This window comes from Peromyscus californicus, unplaced genomic scaffold (genome assembly GCF_007827085.1).
Source record: "Peromyscus californicus insignis strain IS unplaced genomic scaffold, ASM782708v3 Scaffold_19__1_contigs__length_69161282, whole genome shotgun sequence".
In the NCBI taxonomy this organism is placed as follows: Eukaryota; Metazoa; Chordata; class Mammalia; order Rodentia; family Cricetidae; genus Peromyscus; species Peromyscus californicus.
In genome coordinates, this window is record NW_026294491.1 from 22,882,851 (window position 1) to 22,896,618 (window position 13,768).

The 13,768-nt window shown below is 39.2% G+C and overlaps 1 protein-coding gene across 2 annotated transcripts in view; it reads right to left on the minus strand.

Moving 5' to 3' along the window:
- Positions 1 to 13,768, minus strand: part of Ctnna3 (catenin alpha 3) — a 1,464,870-nt gene that overhangs the window by 1,136,487 nt on the left and 314,615 nt on the right. The gene's annotated exons all lie outside the window — the stretch shown is intronic.

Genomic DNA, 13,768 nt, shown 5'->3' on the forward strand with positions numbered 1-13,768 from the left:
GGACCCTAGAGCCATCTCTTTGAAATGTAACTATCAAAAAAAAAAAAAAAAAAAAAAAAAAAAAGGTAATGTCCCAGTCTTCCAGTACTGTGGGAAGATAGGAGCCTAACTCTTTCCAGGGTCTGGATCCAGATTACAAACCTACTCCTATCATAAAGATAGAGAGCAATGTTTTCCTTTGAATAAAAGCAAATGGGGATGGGGATGCTGATCACTAGTTGATTCAAAATAAACGACGTTTACAAAACGTGCTGTCAAGGCCTCTTACTGGAGCCTTAGTTCTCTGATCAGGTCTGCCTAATTTGCACAATTCATTTGCATGGCTCCTATTGGTATGGCAGAGACTGTACCACTGGAAATCATATGCACAGAACTCATGCTAACCTCCCAGAACTGTTCACTGCTGTATGCACAGTGTGCCTTCATGTGGCGTCAATTGTATGCAGGTAACTGCATGCAAAAGGACTTCTCAACATAGAATCACCCACTCCTTGGTCCATTCGCCTGTTATTTTAGGCAGTGTGCTGATTATTCTTAGCTATGGAGCATATATTCGATTCCTAGAGTTAGATACTGTTTATCACATCAATAAGGCACAGGACAAAATGGAAAAAGAAGAGATATATAATCAGTATTGATGAACAGGATGCCACAAAACTCATGATACAAACACTTTATGAGAATTTGTTTGGAGGGTATTTTTTTTCCTGTCTCTTTTTTTAAGAATTTCTTTTTAAAAACTACTGTTTTATTTTTCTTAAGTTTGGGAGGGAAAATTATCATTTTTACCACTAGCCAATTAAGAGATTTATCTAAGCTTGATGGCAGATTCATATTCCACAATACTACATAAAACATGTGCCTAATATTCCCAAGAGGCCAGGAGCAAACTAGGTCTGCCAGCTTTGAGTATGCATGTATTTTATTTACAAGGCACTTAATCCCTTCCATTTTTAATCATCAAGATAAAGGAGATCTTGTCCATCCTGATTAGGTTAATATTTATTACATGTATTAAAATCTCACCAGGTTCTTGAATATCAGCCGTTCATTATCTTTTCAACAAATGTACTATAAGCAATTACTAGGTACGCAATACCGTGCTAGACTATGAGCAATATAAATATGAATAAAATACCAATCCCCCATTCATATAACTCATCACCTACAAGGGAAAGATACTGCATAAATAAATAAATGTATCAAACTCAAGATATAATATTCTATCATTTGTCACACAGGCTATTATTTGGAAAGAGCAATTGGTGTGGGAGATCATGAGAAATCGAAAGTTATTAACTCCTAATTCCTATTCATTTGGCCTCATGCAAGTTAGACAATGTGGCAAGTGAGTAGCTGACGTCTCTGTCAAGTGTATGGTTTCTTTCCTCTGGATTGTACAGAACAGCCTGATACTAACAAAATGGACAGGTAAACATGGAGCACTACAAATGTAAAGTCCAAGTACCAGCTCAGTACCTCACATGGACACTAACAATGTTGCTTCATCGATGCTCGGACTTCCCCCTCTTTACCACATTTTATTAAATATCATTAAGTACGTCATTTGTAAAGAGATATGAATAAACACAGTGATAATACAGCATACCGTATCAACCTGGCTTCAGAAAAGGAATATGCTCAGTAGCTTTAATCCCTCCCCATTCCCTCCACTTCTGACTGTACATGAACCCTTTGATTCCTTCTCTTACAGCTTACCATAAGTTTACCATTAAGTTTAATGGAACTTGCCAGTTCCATTAAAAGTATGTGTCTGCTTTGTTAGCCTTAACATAAGGGCAAAAATACTGTGTGGACCCACACATTTCTGACCCTCTTTGGTAAAGTTCTATGTTGTTATTATTTGTGCTAAATACATCACAAACTTTATTCATTTTTGTACCTTAAAGTCTCATTTCTACTCTTTTTTTTTTTTTTTTTTTTTTTTTTTTTTTGGTTTTTCGAGACAGGGTTTCTCTGTGTAGCTTTGCGCCTTTCCTGGAACTCACTTGGTAGTCCAGGCTGGCCTCGAACTCACAGAGATCCGCCTGGCTCTGCCTCCCGAGTGCTGGGATTAAAGGCGTGCGCCACCACCGCCCGGCTCATTTCTACTCTTAAGGAGAATACTTACAACAGCTTAGATTTAAGATTGTACTTTACCATAGAATTTTATGGAAATCCTTTATCAATTTAAGAAAATTCACTTCTGCCTGTGCTTTCTAGACATTTTAATTATATTGAGGTTTTCAGATGTTTTCTTGATCTATAAGGTAATGTACTTCTCTCTGGTGATTGGTTAGTGTGCTGAATCGTGTCAGTAGATATTCTAATGAACTGGAATCACCTTTGTGAAATGACTGTCACAATATGTCTTTTAAAGAATAAGGGTAAAACACTCAAATCTGCTTAGGATTTTGTATTTTATTTCCAGTATTGGGTTAGTATGCAAATGTCCCTCATTATGTAACCAATACAGTATTAGTTGGTACTGGTTTTTCCAACTTCACACAGAGAACTGGAGAGGATTTTCCTTAACCTTTCTCATCCCACTGCCGTGGAAATACGTTTACATACCCCAGAAGGGTGGTGTACTGCAAAGGTGCCTGCAGTACATTTTGCTTTGAGTAAAAACCAATTCTATGTAATACTTTAACATCAAGCATCTATGGGCAAGTCCTCTTTTCCTGGGAATTTTTCCATTTCATCTAAATTACATTTTTATCAGCACAGATTATACTTTGAGCCTCTCTTCTTCCCTGCCATAAGCATCATGGGGGATACATTTCCCTCTAAGCATATCCCTCAAGTTTGTGTTAGAGTTTCACTATTTCCCCACTTAGGTTTTTTTGTCTTGTTTTGTTTTTGTTTTCAAGTATAATTGCTCATGAGCCAGAAGATATATAGATGTGGTTTTTTAAAGAGGACCCAAATAAGGAGACAATTTCACTTATCACTGCAACACCTTCCTAAAATGCCTGTAAAATGCTAGTTCATTGAAAGTCATCAGCTTAGCAACAGTTCATTTTTGATAATTCCCCATGCATCATTGATAAAAGCGAGTTACAACCTGGTGAGGGTTAATCTTGATTGTCAACTGGATCGGACTGAGAAACACCTGGCTGATTAGTGGAGCGCACCTCTAAGCATGTCTGTGATGGATCCTCCAGAGATGATTATGTCCTGGGTCTCTGGTCTATTGGATAGATTCATAAGGTGACAGCAGCACTGGTGGGGGAGGGGCGTGGAAGGAGGTCACTGGAACCATGTCTTTGTGGGTTATCTCTTGCCCTGACCTTTCTACTCTGCCTCCTGGCGGCCATGATGAGAACTGCTCCGTTCCACCACACTCCTTCTGCCACGGCAGTCTGAAATATCTGAAACCTAAACCTCAAGTTGTTTCCATGAAGTATTGGGTTGTGATGACAAAATGGAACTGATACAAACGCCTTGATTAATTAAATTAACAATTTATTTTTACAAATGTTGATGTAGCAGTGCCAGCTTTATTTAGCTGTGTTAGTGAATATATTTCTATTTTGTTGTTTGTGACAGGGATTCACTACGTTAGGCCAGACTTGGCTCAAATGTGGCTTTCTCCTGCCTCAGATCCCCAAGTGTTTAGATTACAGGCCTATGCCACCATATCTAGGTTTAAAAAGAAAATTCTTTTAGCTTCACTATAATCTGTAGAAATGTACATTTCTTTACTGATGCTGTACGTGGTGCTTATAAAGTATATTAGATATGGATACTGGTATCTTCCATAAGTTCTAGAACAGTGGTTCTCAACTTCGGGGTCGTGACCCCTTTCGGAGGGGGGGGCATCACATATCAGATATTTACATTATGATTTATAACAGTAGCAAAATTACAGTTCTGAGGTAGCAACAAAAATAATTTTATGGTTGGGGATCATTACTACGTGAAACTGTATTAGAGAGTCACGGCATTAGTAAGGTTGAGAACCACTGTTCTAGAAGATTCTTTGTTACTTTCTTTCTTCTGGACTTCAAATTAGAATATTTTTAACCTGCTGCACCACCTTGTGTATTAACTTTTTTTCCAAAATATTTTTTATTTCTGTTTCTGTGGAAAATTCTAAGCAGCATTTTTAAATACCTTTCAGAGATACTAATCCTCTACCTGATCATATTTGGCCTAATCAACTTAATAATCCTAATTGTATTTTTCATTTTCGGCAATACTGTCTGCTCAATTTTTGAATTCTTTTGTTCCTTCAGCACATTTATAGTTGTAATAAATAAATGGGAAAATCGTGTATATTTAAGACAACTAATTTATAGTCAGTGTCTTGTGATCTCTGTGTCTGTAATGGAAAGGGCTTTCTCTGCGGTCCGATCCTTTTGTCAATGCCACTCACAATGGCTCACTTTATTTGTGTGTTATGACAACTTATCTTCTTCAGAGATGTATTAGAATTTTTTGAAGACTGGGCATAAAGTTCAGTATGAGTCTGAGTTTGCTTCTGCCAGGTCCCTTGAGGTATTACCGAGATAGGACAACTTTAAATTAGATTTTCTGCTGAGGTTTAAGAGGCTACGCAGATAATATAAATTCTGACCCAAAGTCCCCACAAGGATAGGATCCTGCTTAGAAAATTTCCAGGTGCATTCTGTTCTTCGGAGTTTGGGGGGTTGGGTGTGTGGGTGTGATCCTCTGTGCTACCCAGAGCCAAGGCTAAGCTAGTCAAGTTTTCTGACTCTTCCCTGCCATAGGGGCTAGTGTTCTCCTCATTCAACCAGTGAGATGATGAAGGCTTACGGACTGCCAGCTTCTTGTAAAGATCTCTGTCTTATTTTTCTTTTTTTGAGCAATACTATTTATTATTCAGTAGACTCCATGACAGGCAATGGTGATTGTCATCCTTCTCTCAAAATTCATTTCAGAGCTGATCAGAATTCTTTACACAATTCTTTGACCAACATTAGAAATAGTTACAAACTATTTATATTAAAGAATAAAAATAAAGTCAATAGCTCAAATGAAGGAAATTCTTTGTCTTGGATCTCCAGAGATGCTTTTGATTGACTGAGGTTCTGAACAGTTCTGCTTTCTCTAAGACAGTACTCAAGTCTTAATCCACAGATGGCATCGGCACTCAGTGTGTAGGCCTGTAGGCTCTTTATTCTGTACCTACTAGGTATAGTTTATAGCTATACCTACTGGCATCAGCTCTCACCAAGTAGGCTCTTTCCATCATAACTGCTAGGACAATGGGAATGTGGAACTCACTCGCCTTACTGTCCTAGCAATTAATGCTGGCTCTGATTTTTTTCAAATTATTGCAGGTTGCCCTCTGTGGGAACCAGATTGCCACAAATGGTGTTGTCCACATCATTGATCGAGTCCTGACGCAAATAGGTACCTCCATCCAAGATTTCTCGAAGCAGAAGATGAAGGTCTCTGTCTTAGTTGGGGTTTCTATTGCTGTGATGAAATACCATGACCAAAAGGCAGGTTGTGGAGGAAAGGGTTTGTTTGGCTCATGTGGAAGGTCCTTTAGCTGTGTTAGTGAATATATCTTTTATTTTGTTGTTTGTGACAGGGATTCACTATGTTAGGCCAGACTTGGCTCAAATGTGGCTTTCTCCTGCCTCAGATCCCCAAGTGTTGAGATTACAGGCCTATGCCACCATATCCAGGTTTAAAAAGAAAACTCTCTTTATTTTCTTCAGCATTGCTATTCATCACTGAAGGAAGTCAGGACAATAACTCAAATGGGGCAGGATCCTAGAGGCAGGAGCTGATGCAGAGGCCATGGAGGGGTGCTGCTCACCAGCTTGCTTCCCATGGCTTGCTCAGCCTGCTTTCTCATAGAACCCGGGACCAGCAGCCCAGGGAGGGCACCACCAAGTTTGGGCTGGCCCCTCGCCCATTGATCACCTTACAGCTGGATCTCATTGAGACATTTCCCCAAGTGAGGCTCCTTCCTCTCTGGTGACTCTAGCTAGTGTCAAGCTGACACACAAAAACAGACAGTACACTCTCCTATGTTGTCTTCCAACTAGCAGACCTCATTGCTGAAGATACTGAATACTTGAATCATAGAACATAGAGAAATCAGGCTGGTACCAACCTCGAAGCTTTATTCCTGCTGGCTAGCTTTCATGCAAAATTCATGCAAGGGAGAAGAGTGAAATAGTCTTACCAAGTATGAACTCTGCAAACTGCAATAGTGATGGACCTGGCAAGATAGGCTCACTGATGGAATGGGGGCACAAATGTTATGGGTGTAACCAACCACTATTCCACTACTGAGTGGATTTAAGGACCATTCCACATGATGCCATTAATTGCCCTTCCCCCACAAAAAAATTTATAACTAGCTAGGTCATAGACCCTAGGGAAGAATCCAGTACTACTATTCTACACAATGGACATTTCTATCTTTCACCCTCAGCTGGTCTTTCAAAGTTCAAAGCCCAGGCTTTAACTACAAATAAATTGCTACATATTCCAGCAAATCCTGTTGCTGGGTTATTGTGAATTTGACATTTCTTTATATATGTCCTTTTTTAAAAAAAATCCCTTAACAGATGGACTATGTATTTTAAAATATTTTATCCATCACTTTAATTACTTTTAATTCGCTGTATTTCTGGAAACAAAAACATTTTTTAAAATAGTAATTATACGAAGTCATTCTAGATAAATGAGTGACAGTCACTTTCTTCCTGAGTTCCTAAGTGCTTATCTAATTGACAGAGGTCTGGCTTTTCATTTAAGTGAAAATGCAAGACAGTAAGAACTGTGTTCACCCAAAATCATCATTTGTAATAAAAGGTGGCACATCTTGGAAATCTCAGAGAACCTAGACCAAAGATGGGCAGCTCTTTGAAGAAAGGATAGATACGCATTTTTTTTTCCTCTTTGTGCTGTCTTATTACAGAAAGAGTCTGACCAAAGCACAGCTTCAATTGACTTTCTTGGTTTCCTCACTATAAATTCATGGCCCAGTTTAAAGCTAAATCCCTTACTAAGTATGTTCAATTCCAGTTGGAGAAAAGAGAAAAATTGGAGTAAGAGGAAAATGGCATCCTCTGTGATAACACTTGGAGAGGTGGCATGTTTGCATGTACTTATTACTTCATTAATAGTCACTTAGCACCGGCTATGTGTAATTGTTCTAGGCACCTGGAGCTATAACTAAACAAAGTCATATACTGGAACATGAAAGCTTTAGTGAGGCAGGGGATGGAAGGGATGGGTAGAAGGAATATAAGGAGGGATAACTAACACTAAAGACATTTGGAAAAGCCATACTAAAACCCACCTCTATGGAAGCTTCCTAAAATATATACAGTACATATGCAAAGGGAGTTTAAATGGGGCGATCCTAGAATGGAGAGGCAATGTCTCTCCCAGTCAACATAGGCGATCACAAAAAAAAAAAAAAGCCTAGTGTCAGATATGGAATACCTCTTTATCAGTTGATGGTCAGTGGGGTCCCAGAGAACACCTCTCAAAAAATTACAGGTTATTTCTATGGCTCTCTGTTATTGTTCAGAACCTGATGATAAGACCTTATTGCTGAAGATACTGAACACTTGAATCATAGAGCATAGAGAGATCAGGCTGGTACCTGGAAGCTTTATCCCTGCTGGCTAGCTTTCATGCAAGGTTCATGCAAGGGAGAAAAGTAATCAGTAGTCTTACCAACCATGAACTCTGCAAACTACAGTAGTAATGGATCTGGCAAGACAGACTCATTGATGGAATGGTGGCACAAATGTTATGGGTGTAATCAACCACTGCTTCACTATTGATTGGATTTAAGGACCATTCCACATGATGCCATTGACTGCCCTCACTCCAAAACAATCTATAACTAGCCAGGTCATACACCCTAGGGAAGAACCCAATACTACTATTCTACACAATGGAAATAGTGATAAACTGTCCCCTGTGTTCATATTAGTATACCCATAGATTAGTGCATCTAAAAGCTTCTCTCTGCAATAAAATTAATACAGAGATCCACAACTGGTCAACAAGGACAGAATAAGAAACTGTTCTCAGTTCTAAATGGGACAACTATATCTTGTTCCCTCTGTTCCCAAGGCTCAGGGACATTGTGGAAGAGGAGGCATAGAGATTTTAAGAGCCAGTGGTAATGGATATCTGCAACAAAACACTATCTGCTAGACCTGACTGGGACATTGCACACATGATCTCACAGCAGCTGTGACTGCTTACACAAAATCTAGCCAGCCAAAATCCCAACATGGATGGGGGAGAAGCTCATGAAATCCCACCCCTAGTATGGAGCTACTGGCAGTTGATGGCTGCTGGAGGATGGAGTTTCATTTTCTCCAGGTATGTGGTTTCTTAGAAGTTACCCATGCTCTGGTACACCTTTATGTACAGCCAGGTACATAGAGGAAGAACTATGGAACTCAGTGATTTTAAAAACAGAGAACATGAAGTTGGGAAGGAAAAGTGGTTCAGGGAACAGGCCAAGAATTAGAGGGTAAAGAATGGAAATAGATTTAGTCAATACACATTATATGCATGTATGAAATTATCAATAATATGAATATAAAATGACATATAAATGAATATATAAAGAAAAGAATATAGCTTATCTGAAAATAAAATAACTACACATATGTCCTTCAATATCATCACCTTAAAAGACAGATGCAAATAACTCCTATTATGATTTTAATGCTTGTTTTTTCCTTCTACACAAGAGAAATACATGTTAATGGACTTCAAGTTTTCAATGCAGTTTTCCCTGGCAGAGTTTCCTGCTTAATGACATTTTCAAAATTCTATTCATCTACAATGTGACACTTCTCAACTCCCATTCAGTCACAAATGCAGAGGCAATACTCAATAATTAATTCACACTAGCCTTTCTAATAAATCCATCAATTTAAGTTGTACAGTGTTCTAATTCAGCTTCTATTTTCTCCACCAATAAATCTCAAGTCTCATATCCACAACCAGCCATGACCCAGAATAAAAGATTTAACAGAACTTTTAGCATGGTAGCTGTTGAGTAAGTGTTCTGATACATTTTCACACTATAAACATTTAATGAGTCTGGCTCCCAACAGAGTATTTACTACATCCATTTATTTCATAGTAGTATATTTGCAGGAGCAAAATAGAGCAAAGGTTACTTCAGATCCTCTACCAATATAGCTCCCTGTAAATAATATAAAGTGCAACCATTTAACTCACAAAATTATTGTTAAAAGGTTAAATGTTCAGTAAATTCTGTTTTATCTAGTTCAGATAGCCTTGGCAATTATTTGTAACTTGGATATATTTTTTTTCCAGGAATTTTGTTCTGAAGCCCTATCTTTGACTACAGGTAAATTTCAGTTGTTAAGACAGAATTGGGTTCTCAGGAAAGTAGTTTAGGTCTTTTGCCTTTTTGTTCAGAAGTAAATGGGTCATAAGAGGTCTTCTGCTCTTGAAAAGACCCTTCTCCAGACTTTCTCCTCTCCAGCCTCTGCTGCTTCCTGCCTATAGCACTCACCTCAAACTGAAGTGAGAAACCAAAGATGTCTCAGTGGAGGATCAATTTGGAAAACTTTGGGATAAATTAGGTCTTTTGTGGGAACTTCTCTGGACACAAATCTGTTTAACACTTTGGAAAATGTGCTATATAAATTCCACCTGCCCGCTCCTCTGGAAAGTTCCACCCCATTACAAGAAGTACTTCCCAAATAGAGACTATTTCTACTTAATGAGCCATGGACAGTGTTTAATCCACCAGAAAGACTTTGGTTACATTTATAACTTTTCTGATGATTCATATAAACTAAGAACCTTAGCATATATTATGCTGAATTTTGATTGAGTGCACTAAGTTCTAGCTAGGAAAACTCAACACAAGCACACCTACAGATTCTTCTGGAATCAGAAAGACTCCTATCCACTAGCTTCCTGATGAGCAATACATACAGCTTTGATCTCAATTTTTTTTTCTGTAAAGCAAATACAAAATTTTCAATAGTGATACTGTAATAATCAAGCGAACAATCCATGTAAAATGTTTAGCTGGAGGGGCTGGAGAAATGGCTCAGAACCAGAGTTCAAATCCCAGCACCTACTTAACAAGCCAAGCATCTAACACACACTAGTAACCCCAGCTCCAAGGGGAGAAGAGATAAGAGGATCGATGAGGTTTGCTGATTTCAAGTCTAGCCAAGAGAATAAGAGCCCCGGGTTCAGGGAGAGCTCCTGCCTCAAAGTAAAGGTGAAGACTGATAGAGAAGGACACCAGATGCTCTCTTCTAGCCTCTGTGTGTGCATACACATATGTGTGTCCCCTGCAATCTAAATAAATACATACTTAAAACATAGGTAAATCTTAAAACACTTTAGTCATCTAGAAACATTTTATTTTTATTTTAAAGACCACTTATTTAGAGGGAAAAAAAACACTCTTAACCCAAAGGATGAGATTTTATATCTCAAGACATCTGCTAAGTAATATCTACAGATTGCTAACCATTTTAATAGAAGATATTGCATAAATATTATATGTATTCAGGAGCAGAACATACACAAAGCCCCGTTTTTATTTTAACAAGGGAGCAAAGTAGAGAGTGGAATACAACAGCTTTCTTTTGAACGCAACTATCTAGAAGGAAAATAGACATGAAGGCAAAATAGCTGATCATTGTCTACAACAAATGATATATATATATATATATATATATATATATATATATATATATATATATATATATAATATAGTATATATAGTATTCAACTGTGGGTATCTCTCTAAAAGCCCACTTCCTAGCTACTAGACAATCAAGCACACTGGATATGTGACTTTCTGTGCCCACTGCTGCAGCAGGGTTAAACACAGCCACATGGCAGGCCGAGGACTTGCACATTAAGACCAAGTTATCATTTGTCTGTAGATACCCTGGCTTCCCACAGTGGGTAAGCTTGCCATTTCAGAGCTGACCTTTATGAAGAGGTGCAGATCAAAGCAGACAGTTCAAGCTACTGTGTTGAAAGACAAACCAGGACCTTGTTCAACTGTTTTGTTTTGTTTTGTTTTCATTATTCTTTATTTTTTAAGAAAGTCAAGAAACCAACCTTTCTCAGCATAAAAGCACACATGGTCTAGGTCACATTACAAACCAGTCTAGTCACATTCTAGGTCATATTATAAACCCAAGCACTGGTGTGGGGTGCCAGTGAAGGAAACCTGTGAAACCTTATAACCCCCCAATCAAGGCTGAAGGCCTCCAACTCAGCTCTCCCTCTCTACCACCCAAGTCCGTTAGTTGAAGTAGTCTGGTCTCCAAGGGGTGGAAACAGCAGGAGCCAGCAGACAGGAGCAGGAATCAAGGACATTGAACAGCTGGTACCCTTGGGAAAGGCAGTGACTCCTCAGGCCACAGTCTCTGGTAGCTGAGATAAAATGCCTCTAAGAGCAGATGTGTGACTTACAGACTGTTTCAGGGAGGCTGACAGTAATCATTAAGAACATTAGGTGACCAGAGTGACAAGGTTTCAAAAGAATGTGGATATATTTTAGAAAGGACAGTGTTTGGAAGGGGCAAGGACAAGAGACACAGGACTAAAACTTCCCATGACCTCCAATTGCTCCAGTAAAAGAACATATTATGTGTTTATCCATAGTCACACCATTTCCCTTACTACCTGGTATAGAATAACTGATTAACTCCCCCAAGCTTTTCAAATTACAGTTGAGTTTCCCATGCATTCTGGTCCCCAAGTTTTCTATTTTTTTTTTATTTAGAGTCTAACAGTTTACTGGCATCTAGCTGCTACCTTCTATTATCCGTGACTGATCTTAGAAAAGGAGATTTTCAATCTTGAAAGACAAGACATCAAGATATGCTTTGAATACAGGAGTGCTGGCAGTGGTCTAGAGGGTGCCTGGACTGGTCTACTCTGATGACTGGTCTGGTGAATACCCTAGCCGCCATCATAGAGCCTTTGTCCAGTGACTGATGAAGGCAGATGCAGAAATCCGCGGCCAGGCGCCAAGCTGAGCTCCGGGAATCCAATTGATGAGAGAGAGGAGGAATTCTGCAGGCAGGGGACGTGGAGACCATGATGGGAAGACGTGCAGAGATGACCGGCCACACTAGTGGAAGCCCATGAACTGTGAAGTGGTGGCTGTGGAGCCCCCATGGGACTGGACTAGGCCCTCTGGATACAGAAGATGGTTGTTTGGCTCAAACTGTTTGGGGGGGGACCCAGGCAGGGGGATCGGGATCCATCCCTGGTGCATGGACAGGCTTTTGGGAGCCCCATGCCTGTAGTATGATGCCTTGTGCAGCCTTGGTGCAGTGGGAAGGGGCTTGGACCTGCCTAGGCTCAGTGTGCCAGGCTTTGCTGACTCCCTACGTGAGACCTTGATTTGGGGGATATGGAGTGGCTTGGGAGGGAGGGCTGGGGGATGGGATGAGGAAGGAGATGGGATCTGTGGGTGGTATGTAGAGTGAGTAGAAAATTTCTTAATAAAGAAAAATGAAAAAAAAGATATGCTTTTAAAACACAAGACAAGTGTGTGTTCATTACAGAGGGTGAACGTTGGATGATGGGAGATTATTAGTTTCTATTCATTTTTTTACCTTATCAGAACAGAGTTCCTAAACTCTGCATATAAGTAGATATTTTATGCATTTTCACATGAATATAATAATATACAATAATACTGCTAATCATATTGGATTAGAAATGAAGACCCTGTTTAAAGGCATGCAATTAAAGAGAAAGCTATTTTAAACTTAAAAGTATTAATTGTTTAATGAATTTACAATGAAGTTGATAGGAACAATACAGTCATTATGTAAGTTTTTTGGTTATCAGTAAAACTTTAGTAATTTTAATTATAAATATTTTTTCAGTATGGAAAAATCTGCTTCCCAAACTGAATGTTTACTATGCATTACTCTGAACAACCACACCTGTATTATGAATTCATTTAACCTGATAACACTGTGCTACTGTTATTGTAACATTTGTAAGCAGGACAATAGAGGTCCATAAACATTGTTCCCAAGGTCACAAATATAGCAAGTGCCACAGCTGGACTATAAACCCAAGAATGAAGGCTTTAGAATTTCTACCCTTAAGCATCCCACTATGTTACCTCCCACTCAGGAGTCTCCTTGCTGGACTAGAACAGCCAGCATTCATTGATGTCATACTTGAAGGCCTGATAAATCCCTCAACTTGTTCAAAACTGGGTTTCTCATCTTCTTATGACCACAGCCTTCCCATGGCTAAGGAAAACCTCTTCTATCAAGTTACTCAATTAAAATTTTAAATTAACTATGCATGCTATATAAGATGTGTGAGGTCTATCCTCACCATTCACAGTCCTATGGTGGACAAGTCTAGCTTCACTACACAGATGAATCCTCCTGACTCCAGAGTTCATGGTCTTCACCATACAGGTGACTTTTATTTAGCAACAGAAAGATGCAGAAGGGTCTGTGTATTTCAACCTAGTAAGTCACGCTCTGAAAACCAATGCTCTCTAATTACCAATCGTCAGTTGGCCCCGGCTTTGTAGCTCTGTCTCCCAGGCAGACTTCATCCCATCTCTTCACTGCCCAGATATTAATTCCTAATAGCATCTCAGATCATGAACTCCTCACTATGTTGCTAGAGGTCTCCGTGTGCGACACCAGCTATGATTTCTCCTTTTGCCCATGTCCCATGCGTCCATCCATTCTATCATTATCTAGCTGATTCCTACTAACAAAACTGAGCCTTGCTGCAGCTTTCATGA